Source organism: Phyllobates terribilis, unplaced genomic scaffold (genome assembly GCF_046119375.1).
Source record: "Phyllobates terribilis strain yellow unplaced genomic scaffold, ASM4611937v1 Scaffold_12__6_contigs__length_324123572, whole genome shotgun sequence".
NCBI lineage: Eukaryota > Metazoa > Chordata > Amphibia > Anura > Dendrobatidae > Phyllobates > Phyllobates terribilis.
In genome coordinates, this window is record NW_027362772.1 from 122,734,449 (window position 1) to 122,757,414 (window position 22,966).

General features: G+C 47.1%; 1 protein-coding gene across 1 annotated transcript in view; it reads left to right on the top strand.

Moving 5' to 3' along the window:
- Positions 1 to 22,966, top strand: part of LOC141173124 (transmembrane protein 238-like) — a 233,207-nt gene that overhangs the window by 46,340 nt on the left and 163,901 nt on the right. The gene's annotated exons all lie outside the window — the stretch shown is intronic.

Genomic DNA, 22,966 nt, shown 5'->3' on the forward strand with positions numbered 1-22,966 from the left:
CTGACGCTAATGAAGGCGTCATCGCCACTCACCATCTTGGTGGACTCATCAAAGTTTGTCAGGATGGTACATATGTCAGACATCCAGGTCCACGCCTGAGGTCTTATGTGTGGAGTCTGACCTGAATATCGACGGCCTTGTTGCAGCTGGTCCTCCACAACTCCTCTCTTCTGCTCACAAATCCTTTGCAACATGTGGAGGGTAGAGTTCCAAAGTGTGGGGACATCACACACCAGTCGGTGTGATGGAAGCTGCAAACGCTGCTGCAACACAGCAAGGGCGGCGGAAGCTGTAGCCGACTTGTGAAAATAAGCTGACCGGCGTACTTTCACGAGCAGGTCTGGCAACTCGGGGTACGATTTAAGAATCCGCTGAACCACGAGGTTAAGCACATGAGCAAGGCATGGTACGTGTGTGATCTCGCCTCGCCTCAGAGCCGCCACCAGGTTACGGCCATTGTCACACCCGACCATGCCTGGATGTAGGTTCAGTGGTCTCAGCCACAGATCTACCTGCTCTTTCACAGCTGTCCACAACTCACAAGCAGTGTGAGGTTTATCACCTAAGCTTATGAGTTTCAGCACAGCCTGTTGTCGCTTGGCTGAGGCAGTACTGCAGTGCTTCCTGCTTGTAACTGATGTGGTGATATCTGAGATGGAGGCTGAACATGAGGAGGAGGAGGAGGAGGAGGAGGATGCACAGGAGCTGTACACTGTGGGGGCAACTCTGACTGACATAGGGCCCGCAATCCTCTGTGTGGGGAAGATGTGTTCCGTCCCAAGGTCCGACTGGGTCCCATCTTCCACTATGTTTACCCAGTGTGCCGTCAGGGAGATGTACCATTCCTGGCCACAAGCACTTGTCCACGTGTCCATCGTCAGGTGGACTCTCCCAGTAACTGCATTGTTGAGGGCACGGCAGATGTTTTGGGACACGTGCTTGTGTAGTGTGGGGATGTCACACCCTGCAAATTAGTGTCGGCTTATAAGGTTGCAGAAGGATTCCGTCTCCACCAGCCTAAAAGGCAGCATTTCCAACGCAAGCAGTCGTGAAATGTGCGAATTTAGGACCGTGGCCTGTGGGGCATTAGCTGCGAATTTGCGCTTTCGTTCAAAGGTCTGGGATATGGACAATTGAACGCTGCGGTGGGACGTGGACTTGGACCTTGATGCTATTTCTTGAGAAACTGCCATAACAAGTGAAGACAGAGAGGAGATGGCATCTTTGCATGCAGTATGGACAGGGGATAGCCTTGCACGCACAACAGGGGGTTATATCACACGCACAACAGCGGAAGAAGCAGTGGTGACACCCGCTGACACAGGTCGTGGACCCTGGGGTTCGCCCCACAAAGTCGGGTGCTTTGCTGACATGTGACTGATCATGCTGGTGGTGGTCAGGCTGGTAGTTTTGTCACCCCTGCTGATGCTGGCACGGCAGGTGGTACAAATGGCCTTTTTGGGGTTATCAGCAGAGTCTTTAAAAATTTCCAGACTCTGGAAGACCAACAGGTTGTACTGGCAACGTCCCTCGTGTTGGTGTTACGGTGAACTGTTGCCCGCCTTCTGTGTGTGGCCACCACACTGCTTCTTCCTGCCTGTTGGGGTACTCTGCCTACCTCCCCCTGTGTGTTGCTGGCCTCGCTCTGTGTGTCCTCCAGCCACGTTGGGTCAGTTACTAGATCATCCACCACCTCCTCCTCTTCCACTTGCACACCACGATCCTCCTCCTCACTTCGTGGCAATTGTGTCTCATCATCGTCTACCTCTTGTGACAAATTGCCAGTGTCGACTTCCTGTGGCCATGGCTGTTCAAATACTTGGGCATCCCTGCATTGGATCTCCTCTTCCACCACTTCAAGTGGAGCAGGCGAGGGGCACAAATATGTAAATGGACCAGTGAACAGCTCTTCAGAGTGTCCAAGTGTGGGATCAGTTGCTGTCTGACAACCCTCGGCATGGTGGGAGGAAGGAGCATCAGGGTGAGGAGGAGTATGCGGTCGAGACTCACGGCTACTAAAACTTGACCGTGTGGAAGACAGACCAGAGGTGGTGGTGCAAAACCACAGTTCTATTTTTCTGGTCTACACCAGACTCTTTTAAACAGATATATTGGTGTCTGAACAGTCTGGGAGACACTATTACTGTTTTTTTATGGCAAAAAATGCCAAAAGCAGGATAATACAGAGATTTGACCCGTGGAACTGCAAAACCACAGTTATAGTTATGTGGCATACCTCAGACTCTTTTAAACAGATATATTGGTGTCTGACCAGTCAGGGAGACACTATTATAGTTTTTTTTTATGGCAAAAAATGCCAAAAGCAGGATAATACAGAGATTTGAGCCATGGAACTGCAAAACCACAGTTATAGTTAGGTGGCATACACCACACTGTTTTAAACACATATAGTGGTGTCTGACCAGTCAGGGAGACACTATTACAGTTTTTTTTATGGCAAAAAATGCCAAAAGCAGGATAATACAGAGATTTGACCCGTAGAACAGCAAAACCACAGTTATAGTTATGTAGCGTACACCAGACTCTTTTAAACAGATATATTGGTGTCTGACCAGTCAGAGAGACACTATTACAGTTTTTTTTTACGGCAAAAAATGCCAAAAACAGGATAATACAGAGATTTGACCCGTGGCACTGCAAAACCACAGTTCTCTTTTTCTGGCCTACACCAGACTATTTTAAACAGATATATTGGTGTCTGAACAGTCAGGGAGACACTATTACAGTTTTTTTATGGCAAAAAATGCCAAAAACAGGAAAATACAGAGATTTGACCCGTGGAACTGCAAAACCACAGTTATAGTTATGTGGCATACACTAGACTTTTTTAAACAGATATATTGGTGTCTGACCAGTCATGGAGACACTATTATATTTTTTTTTTATGGCAAAAAATGCCAAAAGCAGGATAATACAGAGATTTGAGCCGTGGAACTGCAAAACCACAGTTATAGTTATGTGGCGTACACCAGACTCTTTTAAACAGATATAGTGGTGTCTGACCAGTCAGGGAAACACTATTACAGTTTTCTTTCATGGCAAAAAATTCCAAAAGCAGGATAATACAGAGATTTGACCCGTGGAACGGCAAAACCACAGTTATAGTTATGTGGCGTACACCAGACTCTTTTAAACAGATATATTGGTGTCTGACCAGTCAGAGACACACTATTACAGTTTTTTTTTATGGCAAAAAATGGCAAAAGCTGGATAATACAGAGATTTGACCCGTGGAACTGCAAAACCACAGTTATAGTTATGTGGCGTACACCAGACTCTTTTAAACAGATATATTAGTGTCTGACCAGTCAGGGAGACACTATTACAGTTTTTTTTACGGCAAAATATGCCAAAAACAGGATAATACAGAGATTTGACTCGTGGAACTGTAAAACCACAGTTCTATTTTTGTGGCCTACACCAGACTCTTTTAAACAGATATATTGGTGTCTGAACAGTCACAGACACCCTCAATTTTTTTTTTTTTGGCGGGGGGGGGGAATACCTCTGACTGAGAAAAAAAAAAATCCAGGATTTATATGAAAAAAAAAAATTTCCTGGCCCCTGAGACTGGGGTGATAAATCTAGCAATTTGACCGACAGGAGCACATAGGACTGTAATGCAGCGTTTACTGGTATAACCACTGCGTCTCCTATACAGCCTGCCTGCCTGATATCTGGGATGGATATTAGTCCTGAGAAGGACTGTTTGTTTGATTTGGCAGGCTTTAGAGACCCTACACTACCTATTTTGCACTATATATCTCTCCCTAACTCAACAGCACTGACCCTACACTGGCCGATCCGGAACGACTGTGTCCAAGATGGCGGCGCCCAGTTTTAAATACTTGAGGTGTCGCTGTGCGGCCAGCCAATCACTGTAATGCCCACAAACAACATGGCTGCGGCATTACAGTGACTGGCTGGCAATCCCTGCATGTTCATTGGCTCTGTAAAGAGCGTCAAACATGCAGGACGAAGACCCGAACTCCCGCCCGAGTAACCCGGAAATGCTCGGTGCTCGCCGAACATCGCTCGCTCGCTCAACACTAGTTGCTATCTGTATGTGTTTGAAAAGGTTTGGAGTGTTGAAAGCTAGTATATATTGAAGCATATCCTACCTAACTAGTTTAAATCAGAGTATATAGGACATTGAAAATAGAAAACATGATACTTATATAGTAATTTATTATTCACTTTAATATTTTTGTGCATATGCCATCTATAGACAACAATTTACCGCCCAACACATGATTTGACATTATGCTTTTATTGTGATAAAAAGGAGTGATAATAACGAGAAAAGGTTTGTATAAAATAAGAAAAATAATGAAAAATAGTGGGTAGCTTTTGAAAAAGTGATTTCTTCTTAATTCCCAAAGTGGTCAACTTGATCAACAGAGTAGAGAGTGCTATGCACTTGGGGTCAGAGGTGAGTATGAAGAGATCACAGCATAGTTGACATGTGCCACCAATGAGGATGAAGATGGCACCATGTGCTTTTACAGCCAATTGGCTTAGATTTCAAATTTATTGTTCATTTTTGTTTGCTTGTTTTTTTTTTTGTCTGCCAGCCATTAACAATCCATGTGTAAACCCTGATAGTCATAGAAAACATTAAGATACATAACAAACTAAAGTGAGGAGGCATTCACCCCTCCTCTCCTCTCCCACACAGAATTGCAATAGAGTGAACTTTTCAAGGTTCGATTCGGTTCCTATTTATGAATCTTCCAATGTTCAACGAACAGTTTGTCGAAATATCCGAACCTCATTGGATTCAATGGGAGGCAAAACCAAACGCATAGACAACACCGTCAAAGAGTCCCAAAAGCTGTCAAATCAGCTGAAATTAGGAGCAGACACCAGGAAAAGTGCATCAATTGACCCTCAGTATCAATTTTATAATGGCACAGAAGCAGTCAGCCATTGGCCAAGCAAGAGGTATCAGGGTCTGGGCAAGCATTTACAACTTTGAATTGAACTTCAAATGAACACGAGGTGGGTGAGGGATCGGTGTATGCCTGCTGGACTGGGAGCCCTGATGTAACAGCTGAATAGTATACCCAAATGTATATAATGATAAGTATATTGAAACTTCTGAAGTCATATACTAAACAAATAAAACCAGAGTAGATCCACTCAGTTTTATGAGGCATCAACAAGATATTTTTTTTACATTTCATATTTTATTAAAGACAATTTTAAAATCATATAAAAACTGTAAAACAGGAGCTTTCACAATTATGCAGCTCACTGACAGTCAGACAATTTATAAGTTATACAAAAAGGGGGAAATATACAGGGTGGGCCATTTATATGGATACACCTAAATAAAATGGGAATGGTTGGTGATTTCAACTTCCTGTTTGTGGCACATTAGTATATGGGAGGGGGGAAACTTTTCCAGATGAGTGGTGACCATGGTGGCCATTTTGAAGTCAGCCATTTTGGATCCAACTTTATTTTTTTCAATGGGAAGTGGGTCATGTGACACATCAAACTTATTGAGAATTTCACAAGAAAAACAATGGTGTGCTTGGTTTAAGCTTAACTTTATTCTTTCATGAGTTATTTACAAGTTTATGACCACTTATAAAATGTGTTCAAAGCGCTGCCCATTGTGTTGGATTGTCAATGCAACCCTCTTCTCCCAGTCTTGACACACTGATAGCAACACCGCAGAAGAAATGCTAGCACAGGCTTCCAGTATCCGTTGTTTCAGATGCTGCAAATCTTGCATCTTCACAGCATAGATAATTGCCTTCAGATGACCGCAAAGATAAAAGTCTAAGGGGGTCAGATCGGGAGACCTTGGTGGCCATTCAAATGGCCACAAAGACCAATCCACTTTCCAGGAAACTGTTCATGTAGGAATGCTCGGACCTGCCACCTATAATGTGGTGGTGCACCATCTTGTTGGAAAAACTCAGGGAACGTGCCATCTTCAGTAGAGTTGAGCCACCCCCGCAGTGTTCGGGTTTGGTCCGGTTCGTTGAACAGCGGTGTGTTCGCCGAACTGTTCGTCGAACTGTTCGTCGAACACCATCGAACACCGTTAAAACCAATGGCAGGCAAACAAAAACAAATAGAAACACATAGAAAACACCTTCAAAGGTGTCCAAAAGCTGACAAACTGCTCAGAAGACACAACTAACACATGGAAAAGTGACATGTACATATAGTCATGCGAAAAGAAAAGAGGTGGAGGAGTAAAAGGAGGGGGAGACACAGATATAGGCATGTCATGCCCTTCTAAAATCAAGAAAGGCTGGAGTAAAAATCTAAAATCAGCCGACCAACACCCAAACGTCGTGACAAGAAAATTAAAAAAAGAAATATCTTTAGGTAGAATGGCGGTTCCATTCAGAACACTTTCCTTACAAGACATAGTGGTATCTCCGCTGTGACTTGTGCCAAAACGGAACCCCATACATTCGGACTAATCCACCATTTGTCATATCCAAGGGGCAGGTCAGTAAACGACAACATCGACACGGAACCAAGTACAGTAGTATATACTGTACATCCTTTGACAAGGCAATCAGGCGGATCAAGAAGTTGGGAAGGGTCACCCTAATGGCCAAAACAGACATTTATGTGGCGTCCCGGTTACTTACTGCCTGTGCCTCCGAATAGTGTCCACCTATTGGGCTGCTTCTGGGAAGGAGCATATTATATATATCGCTGTTTGCCCATGCGGTGGTCCAGATCCTGCTCACTATTTGAGGCGTTTAGTTGCTTCCTCGAATGGGTTGTAATGGATGTTTCTAAGGGGGCACATATTATCCATTACCTCGACAACTTCTTATGCCTGGGCCCAAAAGATTTGCCACTGTGTGAATACACGCGGTAGTCCACCTACGAGAAGGAGAGAGCTGGAGGGAGAGCGGACACCACAGAGCCGAGGGGTTAGATGGAGAACGGAAGAAGGAAAGAGGGCGAGGGAGGTAAGGGAGTACAGTGGAAGGCCGACCTGAGCTCCCTCACATTCCTGCTGGGCGGGGAACAGCCCTGAGAAGAAAAGCAGCTTCCGCATCCCTTTGAGGTTACGGGCGCGAGCGGGCAGAGGGACTACGCTGGAGTGCGAAGCCGACACGGCCAGTCTGTTCCTGCCCGTGCGACCTCCGTGTCGCCGGGTTTGTGCCAGAGCCGCAGTGGACCCTGACGGCCACCCCTCCTCTCCCAATACTGATGCCTGTCCGCTGGTGGGTCGTGCCCCCCCGCGGTGGAGGCAGGTCTAAGCTCTGTAATTTAAATTGGCTCTGTAATTTGAATGAGTACACTTTAAATCCTTTTACAAGGATCTATTGGAGGGCAAGTCTGATGCCAGCAGCCACGGTAATTCGAGCTCCAGTAGCATCCACTAAAGCTGCTGCAGTTAAAAAGCTTTTATAACGATCGAGCTTGGCGGTCGACCGCAAGGCGTGCTACCGCCAGTCCCAGCCCGTTTGCCTTGGGGCACCTCCCCGATGCTCTTCACTGAGTGTCCCGTGGGCCCGAAGTATTTCCTTTGAAAAAATCAAGTGTCCAAACCACAGGTGGTGTAGCTTGCTTAACAGCTGGGATACTCCGCTGACTAGCAGACACTGCTACTAGGCCCAAAGTATTGCCTGGGCTAGTTGCAGTTAAAAATTTGTAATTAGATCTACAGGCGGTGGCTACTCCGCTGACTAGCAGACACTGAAGCTTTGGAGCAGACCTCTGATTCCCAGGCTATAGTATGAGTAAACAGCTCTTCAGACTCAACCATCTGTGCTACCCCAAGCCATAGTGTATGTAGTTTCTTATGGTTAAAAGGGGGGGGAGACCCGACCCACCTGGAATTGACGATGCCAACGTCATGCAAAACATAGCAAGGGGACTCCAAAAAGAGTCTCCATTTTTTCCAAAAATTGTGGCACAGACACCACCTAAGTGGCATCAATTGTCCCAGAGTTGCTTAAAATGGTTGGTGAGGTGATTTTCCAAAATCCTCAAGCTTTTAGTCTCCCCAGGATGACACAGGTGGGGCAGATGGTGGTTGGCCCGGCCCGCTAGGCCGCATTGTAGCACAGTGAGCTTCGCACTGCAACTTATGCTTCATATCCATGTGACAGTTCAAGCATAAAGTACTCAAACTATTGTTTTTTTGGCCTCTACTCAGCTTTTGGTGACAAATGTTACAGATAACATGAGTTGGGTCATCCTTAGCAATCTCAAAAAATGCCCAGGCTATGCAAGGTTTAGAGCCCATGCGACACTGCTACTAGCAATACTAGCAAATGATTGGCTGGGTTAGAAGCAGTAAAAAATTGTTATTAGATACACAGGCGGTGCAGCTTGCTTCACAGCTGGGCTACTACGCCCAAAGTATTGCCTGCGCTAAATGCAGTTAAAAATTCTTATTAGATACACAGGCTGTGCAGCTTGCATTACAGCTGGGCTACTACGCCCAAAGTATTGCCTAGGCTAGATGCAGTTAAAAATTCTTATGAGATACACAGGTGGTGTAGCTTGCTTCAGAGCTGGGCTACTACGCTGACTAGCAGACACTGAAGCTTTGGAGCAGGCCTCTGACTAAACAGCTCTTCAGACTCAATCATCTGTGTTACCCCAAGCCATAGTGTATGTAGTTTCTTATGGTTAAAAGGGGGGTGGGAGCAACCCAACCCACCTGGAATTGATGATGGCAACGTCACTTAAAACACAGCAAGGGGACTCCAAAAAGAGTCTCCATTTTTTCCAAAAATTGTGGCACAGACACCACTTAAGTGGCATCAATTGCCCCAGAGTTGTTTAAAATGGTTGGTGAGGTGATTTTACCAAATCCTCAAGCTTTTAGTCTCCCCAGGATGACACAGGGGTAGAAAAGTCCTTGCAGATCCATGATTTGTTCATCTTTATGAACGTGAGCCTGTCTACATTCTCAGTGGACAGCCGCGTGCGCTTATCTGTCAGCACACCACCAGCAGCGCTGAACACACATTCAGAGAGAATGCTGGCTGCAGGGCATGACAAGATCTCCAAGGCGTGAGTGGCGAGCTCTGGCCATTTTTCCAGATTGGAAGCCCAAAATGAGCAAGGGTCCAGTGACACAGTCATGGCTTCGATGTTCACTTGGAGATACTCCTGCACCATCCTCTCTAGGCGTTGACTATGTGTCAGACTTCTTGTCTCTGGTGGCCACAAAATTGTTGTTACCAGCAGATACTGTGTTACTGTTACGGTTTGAGTGATGAAGACTCGACAGTCCCACAGTTGGCAAGTAAGGACTGTGAGATTCACTACGTGCACCACTGGTGTTTTGTGGAAAAGCACATGTAAGATTCTGCAACAGCCTCTGCTGATACTCCTGCATGCGTGAATCCCTTTCTATGGCAGGAATTATTTCGGCAAATTTACTTTTGTACCGGGGATCTAAGAGTGTGGCAACCCAGTAGTCGGGATTACTTTGAATTCTGACAATCCAAGGGTCATGTTGCAGGTAGTGCAGCAAGAAGGCACTCATGTGTCTTGCGCATCCAGGAGGACCAAGTCCTTGCTGTGTTGGTAGCGAGGTAAGAATCATGCTTCCTTCCTCTGCCCTCTCCCCCTAACCTCACACAACAGAAATGTGATCAAGGTCTCCCTCATCTGATGAGTCTTCCATGCCCATCGCCAGTTCGTCCTTCACTTCTTCCTCAGCTCCTGCACGTTCCTCAACAGTTTGGGTGCTACTATGCGCCCTGGTTAATCCCTCTCCCCCACGCTCCCATGCCTGCCGCCTTGGTGCTGCCTACCGTCTGGACCTTGGAGATGTTATCCCTTCCGCATACGACTCCTCCTCTACTCCCTCCACTTCCTCTTGTCCCACCACCTGACTCCGATTTCTGTTTAACGTGTGCTCCAGCATGTAAATCACTGGAATAGTCATGCTGATAATGGCATCGTCAGCACTAAACATCTTTGACGCCATTTCAAAACTGTGCAGAAGGGTGCAGAGGTCCCTAATCTGAGACCACTCCTGCAGCGTGATTTGCCCCACCTCTGGATCTCGTTGGCCCAGGTATACGTCAGAATGCATTGCACCAGGGCTTGTCGGTGCTGCCACAGTCGCTGCAACATGTGCAGAGTTGAATTCCACCGTGTCGGCACATTGCATTTCAGCCGGTGAACTGGCAGGCCCAATGACTTCTGTAGAGATGTAAGTCGTTGAGCTGCGGGATGCGAATGGCGGAAGTGAGCACACAGCGATCGTGCCCTCTGCAGAAGGCCATCTAGTCCGGGATAGTGGGCTAAAAATTGCTGGACAACCAGGTTCAACACGTGAGCCATACAAGGCACGTGTGTGACATTGCCCCGGCGAAGGGCCGCACCCAGGTTTGCAGCATTGTCGCACAAGGCCTTCCCTGGTTGCAGGTCCAGTGGAGACAACCATTCATGAAACTGGGTCTCCAGAGCTGACCACAACTCTTCAGCTGTGTGACTCACATTTCCCAGACATTTCAAAGTAAACACCGCCTGATGCCATTGAGCCCTGCTGCCAGCATAGTAAGGAGGTGTGCAGGATTCCTTCTGCGCAGTTAGAAAGCGGGTGGCATTACCAGACAGGCTTTGGGTGCTGGTGGAGGACCGAGAGGAGGTTGAGGAGGCAGAAGCAGTGGAGGAACTTCTAGATAAAGAGCATTGACACACAACTCGTGGGGACGGCAAGACTTGGACAGCAGCCCCTTGTACTGCTGTCACCATAGTTACCCAGTGCCCAGTCAGTGACATGTAATGCCACTGTCCATGCCTACTTGTCCAAGTGTCTGTGGTGAAATGCACCCTGTCACACACAGAGTTTCTCAAAGAAGCGGTGATGTTGTGTGCGACATGCTGGTGTAGTGCAGGCACACCTTTCTTTGAGAAGTAGTGCCGACTGGGCATCTGGTACTGGGGCACTGCGACGGACATAAGGTCTCGAAAATCCTCTGTGTCCACCAGGCGGAACGGCAGCATTTCTGTAGACAACAGCTTGCAGATGGTGAAATTCAACCTCTTAGCTTTGTCATGGCTAGGAGGAAATGGTCTTTTACTTGTCCACATGTGAGGGACCAAGGGCTGGCTGTTGTGCTTAGATGGTGTTGAGTAGGGTGTCCCCGGCAAACTGCCGGTCTGTGAGGAAGTTGCAGGTGGAAAAGTTAGGTTGCCTTGATCTAAAGGTGGTGGTCTCGATGTTGGAGAGCGCTCAACACCAGTTGGTGTTTCCACTTCCAAATGAAATGATGACCTGACAATCACACTGGCTGTTGCGGGTAAAGAGGTGGCAGGTCTGCGTTCAAAAACATGTGTGACTGCTGTCCCCCCAGTCACAGAGGATGAAGAGGCCGTGGATGCACAAGATGGGGCAGACGGGAGTTGGCCCGGCCCGCTAGGCCGCATTGTAGCACACTGAGCTTCCCACTGCAACTTATGCTTCATATCCATGTGACAGTTCATGCATGAAGTACTCTAATTATGGATTTTTTGCCCTCTACTTAGCTTTTGGTGACAAATATTACAGATAACATGAGTTGGGTCATCCTTATCGATCTGAAAAAATGCCCAGGCTATGCAAGGCTTAGAGCTCATGCGACCTGAAGAGCCACCACGACTTGTGGTCAGAGGCAGAGTTGTGGTTGAGGATGCAGTTGTTGACGTGCTTCCAGTACTCCGTCTCTGTCCAGGAAGGTGCAACCTAACCTTGTCGTCAATAGCATCCTGCTCCACCTCCTCTGCTGACCTCATCGACTGGCTGACTGTGGGTTAACAGTAAGTGGGATCTCCAACCTCGTCATCATCACCCTGTGTGTTCTCACACCCGTCGTCCTCAGAGCCAACCCTGCCCTGACCGAAAAGTCAAGTTGTCGCTCCAATCAGGTATTTGAGTCTTATCATCATCTTCATCATTGTCTCCACCAACAGGAGTTACAGTTTGGGAACGAGGGTCTACATTATGCTCCGAACCTTCTTCATCTGGTCCTGGATCCGACTCATAAAGATTCTGGGCATCAGTGCAGATCATTTCCTTGTCAGGATTAACAGAAGCTCTGGAGCAGACCTCCATTTCCCAGGCTATAGTATGAGTAAACAGCTCTGCAGACTCAACCATCTGTGTTATCACTAGTGTTGAGCCACCCCCGTAGTGTTCGAGTTCGGTTCGGTTCGTCGAACACCCGTGTGTTCGCCGAACTGTTCGTCGAACTGTTCGTCGAACACCTTCGAACACCGTTAAAACCAATGGCAGGCAAACAAAAACACATAGAAACACATAGAAAACACCTTCAAAGGTGTCCAAAAGCTGACAAACTGCTCAGAAGACACAACTAACACATGGAAAAGTGACAAGTACATATAGTCATGCGAAAAGAAAAGAGGTGGAGGAGTAAAAGGAGGGGGAGACACAGATATAGGCATGTCATGCCCTTCTAAAATCCAAAAAGTGAGAAGCCGAGACGGCCAGTCCGCTCCTGCCCGTGCCACCTCCGTGTCGCCGGGTTTGTGCCAGAGCCGCGGTGAACCCTGACGGCCAGCCCCCCTCTCCCAATACTGGTGCCTGTCCGCTGGTGGGTCGAGAGAGCCCCCCTGTGGTGGAGGCAGCTCTAAGCTTTTTAATTTAAATTGTCCCTCTAATTTGAATGAATACACTTTAAATCCATTTACAAGGATCTATTGGAGGGCAAGTCTCATGCCAGCAGCCGCGTAATTCCAGCTCCAGTAGCGTCCACTAAAGCTGCTGCAGTTAAAAAGCTTTTATAAGGATCGAGCTCGGCTGTCCACCGCAAGGCATCCTAGTGCCAGTCCCAGCCCCTATGCCTTGGGGTGCCTCCTGATGCTCTTCACTAAGTATCCCGTGGTCCCGAAGCATTTCCTTTGAAAAAATTAAGTGTCCAAACTACAGGTGGTGAAGCTTGCTTAACAGCCGGGATAATCCGCTGACTAGCAGACACTGCTACTAGGCACAAAGTATTTCCTGGGCTAGATGCAGTTAAAAATTTGTAAGTAGATACTCTCGTTGGATGCTGAGAAAGCATTCCATAGAGTCTCCTGGCACGCCATATATGATTCTCTTAAAATGCTTGGGGTAGGGGTCTAGGGGACCCTTTTATAGCCAAAATCACGGCCCTGTATCACAATACGTCACCTAGGCTGAAGATAAATGGAACTGTAGCACCGAGGGCTCGGTTGCTACAGACGTATTGCACCTCACCCAGAGGTGTGATATCTCACTCTCAGATAAGGATGGAGTGTAGATCAGGACCCGACACCTGCATGCATTACACCACATTGCCGTGGGGCAGGGCGACCAATATGCCCCTGAGATGGGCACGACAGTCCCTGTCCCTGGCTGGAGTGGGGGGAGGGAACACTGAGGAAGGGGAACCCTGCAGTGCAGGAGCAGGGAGGAAGCAGTTCCTGGGTGCATTGAGAAGGGAGTATAAAAGGTGGGCACCATCTTAGTTCAGTGCAGAGAAGTCTGAGCAGAAGTGTCAGGGAGCAGGGGCTCTGCATGAGCTCTGCTCCGGAGGCGGGCCTAGTAACAGAGGCCCAGGCCTGCAAGAGGGAGAAGGAAGGAAGAGGAGCGGAGAAGGCTCCAGGAACGAGGAATGAAGGGATCCCAGGGATGCGGACGGGCGAGTCGCCACCGCACGCCCGAATCCACCTGCGTGGAGGGGTCAGGCCAAAGGGGGAGACCGGTCCCCGAACTAGTGGAGGCAGGAAACGACCCTCAGCTAGAAACCGGAGGCTCTGACATTTTATGTGGCGCAGCCCCTTGCTCCACCCGCTAGGAAGGCACCACATAGGGTCAGGGAAACTGGCGCCAAGTTTACCAAGAGGAGGCCCGAGGCAGCCGGACAGAAGTGTTGGTAAGAAAGGCCAGACAAAGGACACACAAAGGGGGTCCTGTGAAGCGCTCCAAAGTTATCTGGGAGTTGTCTGAGCCCCTCACCTGGTGAGCACAGTACGACGTGGGCAGCCGTTACCTGCAGACGTGGTCTGGATAATAAGAACTGTGAGTAAAGGCCCTGAACTGCATCACTGACTCAGTGTCGTTACTGCTGCTGCCCTGCACCATCACCCCCATCCTCCGCATACACTGCCCTGAGGCTATACTCCTCCCGTGGGGAGTTATGCTACGCTCTGCTGCACCCACAACACCAGCCTTAGCAGTCTGCCCTGTAGCGGCGGTTCACTCTGACCGCAATCCACGGGTGGCGTAGTCGGACATTTAAACATCAAAACCACATAAATAGTTCCGCCACTGGTTTGACCGCCCTGAGCCACGGAACCGGATCGCCGCCACGAAGACTACAACCACCAGCATCCACCAAAAAGGGTCCGGCTCCGGGTGTCCCAAGGCCCAGGGGGTGCGTCAGAACATTTTCATCACCTTTCACAATCACCAATGGGACAAGGCAGGGATGTCCTCTGTCCCCTCTCTTATACATCCTAGTGACGGAGCACCTGCTCTCATCAATTCGCCATAACCCCAATATTAGGTGGATTGAGGTGTGAGGCACCGAGTACAAGTGCTCTCTATTTGCTGATGATGTCCTAGTATATATCACTCAATCACATATATCCATCCCTGCTGTTATGGCTGAAATAGATCACTTTGTTACATGGTAAAATTTTAAAATCAATGCAGCGAAGTCTGAGGCCCTCGATGTCTCCCTCCCTAAATCCATATAGGATTCCATCCAGTCCAACTTTCCCTTTGCCTGGCCCTCACAGGGTATCAAATACTTAGGAATTCCTATTCATAGAGGCCTCTCCCATCTATGTTATCTTAATTTTGGGCCCTTTATTGAACAATTCCATACAGACCACGGTTGGCAAGTTAGAACTGTAAGATTCACTACGTGAACCACTGGTGTTTTGTGGAAAAGCACATGTACACCGCGTTCCAAATTATTATGCAAAAAGTGTTTAGGAGTGATAAGGGAAGAATTTGTTTGTTTGTCAGTTAAACTCATTGATGGTGATGTGTGTCAGGGCTCTTTATATCACTGTAAGCAATTGCAGACACCTGTGCTAATTAGTTTGGCAGGTGTGTCCAATGAAAGGCAAGACTACTTAAGAAGGCTCTCTCACATTATTAAGCAGCCTACATTTTCTGCCAAAATGGGAAAGAAAAAGGATGTGTCGGCTGCTGAGAAGCAACAAATTGTGGAGTGTTTAGGTCAAGGCATGACTACAATCAACATTGTGCGATGATCAGGATGAAGTGTCTTGGCAATCAAGAAGTATGTAGCTGATTCACAGTACACACGTGTGCGTGCTGATAAGGGCAAATTGAGGACTCTTTCCTACAGGCAATTACGTCAGGTTGAAAGAGCAGCGGCAAAAAAGCCTTGTCATAGCAGCAGACAAGTTTTTGAAGCTGCTTGTGCCTCCAACGTCCCCCGAACAACAAGATGCAGGGTCCTTCAGAGGTTTGCAGCTGTGCATACGCCATCCTGTCGACCTCCTCTATCCACTTCACACAAGCAGAAACGGCTCCAGTGGGCCAAACATTACATGAAGACTGATTTCAAAACTGTTTTGTTCACGGATGAGTGCCGTGCAGCGCTCGATGGTCCAGATGAATGGAGTGGAGGATGGCTGGTTGATGGACACCCCACGCAAACACGGCTACAGCGCCAACAAGGAGGAGGTGGAGTAATGTTTTGGGCTGGAATCATGGGGAGAGAGATTGTCGGCCCCTTTAGGATCCCTGAAGGCGCTAAAGATGAACTCCATAATGTATGTGGATTTTCTCAAACAGCACTTCCTGCCATGGTTCAAGAAGAAGAACCGTGTATTTCACAGCAAGATCATTTTTCTGCATGATAATGCACCATCTCATGCTGCACATAAAACATCTGCATCTCTGGCTGATATGGGCATAAAAGGGGACAAACTTATGGTGTGACCCCCATGCTCCCCTGACCTCTACCCCATTCAGAACCTTTGGAGCATCATTAAAAGGAGTGTCTATGATGGCGGGAGGCAGTTCACATCTAAGCAACAGCTCTGGGAGGGTATTCTGTCCTCATGCAAAACAATTGAAGCAGAAACCATCCAAAACCTGACAAATTCAATGGACGAGAGAGTTCAGAAGCTCCTTTCGAACAAGGGGTCCTATGTGAAAATGTAACATCACCTAGAATAAAGTTTTGAGTTGAAAACTGTTTGATTTCAGTTTCTAACAACCTGCTAATGCTTATAATTTCAAAAATGACCATTTTTTTGGTCTTTATTAAAATGAAAAGGTTGATCGAAAAGTTTGGGGGATCTAAGAGTGTGGCAACCCAGTAGTCATGATTACTTCGAATTCTGACAATATGAGGGTCATGCTGCAGGTAGTGCAGCAAGAAGGCACTTATGTGTCTTGCGCATCTCGGAGCCCCAAAATTATTTTCCGGGCTAGATGCAGCTAAAAATTATTTTTAATTTTAAATCTGGTGAAGCTTATTATAGATGGCCTAATAGGATCAGTGCTGCACACTGCTACAAAGCCCAAATTATTTTCCAGTCAAGATACAGACAAACATGATTAGTAATTTGAAAGCTTAAAACGGTTGGTAGGGTGATTTTAACCAATCATCAAGCTTTTACTCTCCCCAGGATGACACAGGGGTAGAAAAGTCGTTTCGGATCCATGATTTGTTCATCTTTATGAACGTGAGTCTGTCTACATTATCAGTGGAGAGCCGCGTGCGCTTATCTGTCAGCACACCACCAGCAGCGCTGAACACACGTTCAGACAGAACGCTGGCTGCGGGGCATGACAAGATCTCCAAGGCGTAAGTGGCTAGCTCCGGCCATTTATCCAGATTGGAAGCCCAAAAAGAGCAAGGGTCCAGTGACACAGTCGTGGCTTCAATGTTTACTTGGAGATACTCCTGTACCATCGTCTCTAGGCGTTGACTATGTGTCAGACTTCTTGTCTCCTGTGGCCTTGCAAAGGATGGGCTAAAAAAGTGGTGAAATGATTCCGCAAAATTGATGTTACCAGCAGATACTGTGGTTCTGTTACGGTTTGAGTGCTGAACACTTGACGGTCCCACGGTTGGCAAGTTGGAACTGTGAGATTCACTACGTGCACCACTGGTATTTTGTGGAAAAGCACATGTAAGATTCTGCAACAGTCTCTGCTGATACTCCTGCATGCGTGCATCCCTTTCTATGGCAGGAATAATTTCTGCAAATTTACTTTTGTACCGGGGATCTAACAGTGTGGCAACCCAGTAGTCAGGATTATTTCTAATTCTCACAATTTGAGGGTCATGTTGCAGGTAGTGCAGCAAGAAGGCACTCATGTGTGTTGCGCATCCAGGAGCACCAAGTCCCTGTTGTGTTGGTGGCGAGGTAACAATCATGCTTCCTTCCTCTGTCCTCTCCCCCCAACCTCGCACAACAGAAATGTGATCAAGGTCTCCCTCATCTGATGAGTCTTCCATCAGTTCGTCCTCCACTTCTTCCTGGGCTCCTGCACCTTCCTCACTAGTTTGGCTGCTACCATGCGCCCTGGTTAAACCATCTCCCCCACCCTCACATGCCTGCCGCCTTGGTGCTGCCGACCGTCTGGACCTTGCAGATGTTAGCCCTTCCGCATACAACTCCTCCTCCTCTACTTCCTCCACCTCCTCTTGTGCCACCACCTGACTCCGAATTCTGTTTAACATGTGCTCCAGCATGTAAATCACCGGAATAGTCATGCTGATAATGGCATCGTCAGCACTAAACATCTTCGTCGCCATTTCAAAACTGTGCAGAAGGGTGCATAGGTCCCTGATCTGAGACCACTCCTCCAGCGTGATTTGCCCCACCTCTGAATCTCGTTGGCCCAGGCTATACGTCAGAACGTATTGCACCAGGGCTTGTCGGTGCTGCCACAGTCGCTGCAACATGTGCAGAGTTGAATTCCACCGGGTAGGCACATCGCATTTTAGCCGGTGAAGTGGCAGGCCCAACGACTTCTGTAGAGATGTAAGTCGCTGAGCTGCGGGATGCGAACGGCGGAAGTGAGCACACAGCGACCGTGCCCTCTGCAGGAGGCCATCTAGTCTGGGATAGTGGGCTAAAAATTGCTGGACAACCAGGTTCAACACGTGAGCCATACAAGGCACGTGTGTGACATTGCCCCGGCGAAGGGCCGCACCCAGGTTTGCAGCATTGTCGCACACGGCCTTCCCTGGTTTCAGGTCCAGTGGAGACAACCATTCATGAAATTGGTTCTCCAGAGCTGACCACAACTCCTCAGCTGTGTGACTCACATTTCCCAGACATTTCAATGTAAAAACCGCCTGATGACGTTGAGCCCTACTGCCAGCATAGTAAGGAGGTGTGCAGGATCCTTTCTGCGCTGTTAGAAAGCTTGTGGCATGACCAGACAGGCTTTGGGTGCAGGTGGAAGACCGAGAGGAGGTTGAGGAGGCAGAAGCAGTGGAGGAAAAATGACATAAAGAGGATTGACGCACAACTCGTGGGGACGGCAAGACTTGGACAGCAGCCCCTTGTCCTGCTGTCACCATAGTTACCCAGTGCCCAGTCAGCGACATGTAACGCCCCTGTCCATGCCTACTCGTCCAAGTGTCTGTGGTGAAATGCACCCTGTCACACAGAGTTTCTCAAAGAAGCGGTGATGTTGTGTGCGACATGCTGGTGGAGCGCAGGCACACCTTTCTTTGAGAAGTAGTGCCGACTGGGCATCTGGTACTGGGGCACTGCGACGGACATAAGGTCTCGAAAATCCTCTGTGTCCACCAGGCGGAAAGGCAGCATTTCTGTAGCCAAGAGCTTGCAGATGGTGAAATTCAACCTCTTAGCTTTCTCATGGCTAGGAGGAAATGGTCTTTTACTTGTCCACATCTGAGGGACCGAGGGCTGGCTATTGTGCTTAGACGGGGTTGATAAGGGTGTCCCCGGCAAACTGCCGGTCTGTGAGGAAGATGCAGGCGGACATGTTAGGTTGCCTTGATCCAAAGGTGGTGCTATCGATGTCGGACAGCGCTCAAGACCAGTTGGTGTTACCACCTCCAAAGAAAATGATGACCTGCCAATCACGCTGGCTGTTGCGGGTAAAGAGGTGGCAGGTCTGCGCCCCAAAACAGGTGTGACTGCTGTCCCCCCAGTCACAGAGGATGAAGAGGCCGCGGATGCACAAGATATGGCAGACGGTGGTTGGCCCGGCCGGCTAGACCGCATTGTAGCACACTGAGCTTCCCACTGCAACTTATGCTTCATGTCCATGTGCCGGTTCATGCATGAAGTACTCAAACTATGTATTTTTTGGCCTCTACTTAGCTTTTGCTGACAAATGTTACAGATAACACGAGTTGGGTCATCTTTATCGATCTGAAAAAATGCCCAGGCTATGCAAGGCTTAGCACCCATGCGACCTGAAGAGCCACCACGACTTGTGGTGAGAGGCAGAGTTGTGTTTGAGGATGCAGTTGTTGACGTGCTTCCAGTACTACGTCTCTGTCCAGGAAGGCGCAACCTGACCTCGTCGTCACTATCATCTTCCTCCACCTCCTCTGCTGACCTCATCTCTTGGCTGACTGTGGGTTGACAGTAAGTGGGATCTCCGACCTCATCATCATCACCCTGTGCGTTATCACACCCGTCGTCCTCAGAGCCAACCTGTTCCTGCCCTGACAAAAAACTAAAGTTGTCGCTCCAATCAGGTATTTGAGTCTTATCATCGTCTTCCTCATTGTCTCCACCAACAGGAGTTACAGTTTGGGAATGAGGGTCTACATTATGGTCAGAACCTTCTGCGTCTGGTCCTGGATCCGACTCATAAAGATTCTGGGCATCAGTGCAGATCATTTCCTCGTCTGGATTCACAGAAGCGCTGGAGTCGACCTCTGATTCCCAGGCTATAGTATGAGTAAACAGCTCTGCAGACTCAACCATCTGTTCTACCTCATACTCAGACGGGCAGCTGGATATTTGGGAGCTGTGAGGAAGCAAGTGCGATTTGGGTGACACCTTTGAGGACTGGAGTATTTGTGATGTTGAAGTTGATGTGGAGGAGAGCCCACTTAAAGGAGCACTTGATATCCGTTGAAGCACCTGCTGTTTTTGTGCCTCATCTGGAATTTGTAGCGATTGGCGTGGCCGTAAGAAAGGGATCTTATCACATTGTCCGCTAAAAGAAGTAGACATTTTAGTTTGGCTGGAAGATGGTCTTTCTTCTGCACCTACCCCACGGACACAACTTTTTTTCCCCTTCCCAACACGCCTATTCCCCTTTCCACCAGCAGCAGGCCTTTTTCCACTCATTTTGGTGGTTAACTAATTCACAACTCTGGAGTTGTTTGCACAAAAAAACAATGGATGGTAACCGAGCAGAGCTGAGTGGCCAAACTGTGGTATTAGGCCAAAACTATTGGCTGGGTTAGATGCAGAAAAAAATTATTTTTAATTTGCAACCTGATGGAGGTCAGTATAGATGGACTAATAGACCAAGTCCCACACACCGCTAGAAGCCCAAATATTTTTTCAGAGCTAGATGCAGAAAAAAATTATATTCAATTTGCAACCTGCTGGACGTCAGTATAGAAGGACTAATAGAACAAGTCCCACACACTGCTAGAAGCCCAAATATTTTTTCAGAGCTAAATGAAGAAAAAATTTATTTTTAATTTGCAACCTGATGGAGGTCAGTATAGATGGACTAATAGACCAAGTCCCACACACTGCTAGAAGCCCAAATATTTTTTCAGAGCTAGATGCAGAAAAAAAATATTTTTAATTTGCAACCTGATGGAAGTCAGTATAGATGGACTAATAGACCAAGTCCCACACACCGCTAGAAGCCCAAATATTTTTTCAGAGCTAGATGCAGAAAATTTTTTTATTCAATTTGCAACCTGATGGAGGTCAGTATAGATGGACTAATAGACCAAGTCCCACACACTGCTAGAAGCCCAAATATTTTTTCAGAGCTAGATGCAGAAAAAAATTATTTTTAATTTGCAACCTGATGGAGGTCAGTATAGATGGACTAATAGACCAAGTCCCACACACTGCTAGAAGCCCAAATATTTTTTCAGAGCTAGATGCAGAAAAAAATTATTTTTAATTTGCAACCTGATGGAGGTCAGTATAGATGGACTAATAGACCAAGTCCCACACACCGCTAGAAGCCCAAATATTTTTTCAGAGCTAGATGCAGAAAAAAATTATATTCAATTTTCAACCTGCTGGACGTCAGTATAGAAGGACTAATAGAACAAGTCCCACACACTGCTAGAAGCCCAAATATTTTTTCAGAGCTAAATGAAGAAAAAAATTATTTTTAATTTGCAACCTGATGGAGGTCAGTATAGATGGACTAATAGACCAAGTCCCACACACCGCTAGAAGCCCAAATATTTTTTCAGAGCTAGATGCAGAAAATTTTTTTATTCAATTTGCAACCTGATGGAGGTCAGTATAGATGGACTAATAGACCAAGTCCCACACACTGCTAGAAGCCCAAATATTTTTTCAGAGCTAGATGCAGAAAAAAATTATTTTTAATTTGCAACCTGATGGAGGTCAGTATAGATGGACTAATAGACCAAGTCCCACACACTGCTAGAAGCCCAAATATTTTTTCAGAGCTAGATGCAGAAAAACATTATTTTTAATTTGCAACCTGATGGAGGTCAGTATAGATGGACTAATAGAACAAGTCCCACACGCTGCTAGAAGCCCAAATATTTTTTCAGAGATAAATGAAGAAAAAAATTATTTTTAATTTGCAACCTGATGGAGGTCAGTATAGATGGACTAATAGACCAAGTCCCACACACTGCTAGAAGCCCAAATATTTTTTCAGAGCTAGATGCAGAAAAAAATTATTTTTAATTTGCAACCTGATGGAGGTCAGTATAGATGGACTAATAGACCAAGTCCCACACACCGCTAGAAGCCCAAATTTTTTTTCAGAGCTAGATGCAGAAAAAAATTATATTCAGTTTGCAACCTGATGGAGGTCAGTATAGATGGACTAATAGAATGATGCTATGCCCAAAAGATTTTACTTCACTAGGTGCAGTAAAAAAATTGGTATTCTATACACAGGTGGTATATCTTGCAACACAGATAGGCTACTCCACTGACTAACACACTCTGCAATAGGCCAAAAAGGATTAGCTTTGCTAGATTCAGCCAAATGCTGTGAAAAAAAACTTGCACAGCACTGGCACAGACCTGCCTGGCAAAAACTGATAGGAACTGATGTAACCTAGTCCTGAAAAGGACTCCAATTACAATTAGTCTTTACTCCCACAATCTATCTATTTAAGAGCACAGACCTGCCTGATAAAAGTCGTAGGAAATGCTGTAACCTAGTCCTTAAAAGGACTGCAATCACAACTATTCCCTACTCCCAAGCTATCTGTATATTTGTGCGAAAATTGGCTTGAAATTAACAAGGTATAGCGCACACAGCAACAGCGGTGCCGTCTAACACGCAGCTGCAGCAGTGAGAAAATGGTGGCGACGGGGAAAATGGCTTGGTCTTATAGGGCAAGGACATGTGACATACACTGCCAATCACACATGTCCTTGCTTGTGTGAAAAAAAGCACTTCGCTCCGTGTGTGCGCTGCTGATAGGCTGACAGATTGCACCTCCCCACTGCAAATGCGGGAAAGAGAAAAAAAAATGGAGATCTTCATTGTTCCTGCAGAGATCCATCCCCTGCCCCTCCCCCCGCCCCGCTGTACACTCAAACTGCGTATTAACATTAATTTTCATCATTACTGAGAAAAAATCCAGTTATGATTTTGGTGCACGAACAGTTATCGAACATAACCTCAAACAGCCGAATTTTTCTCAAATTGTTCGTGTTCGCCGACCGGCTCGAACACCGCCCAAAACAGCTCGAATTTGAGATTGGCGAACAGTTCGAGTAGAACAACGCTCATCTCCAGTTATCACATACTCAGACGGGCAGCTGGAGACTTGGGAGCTGTGAG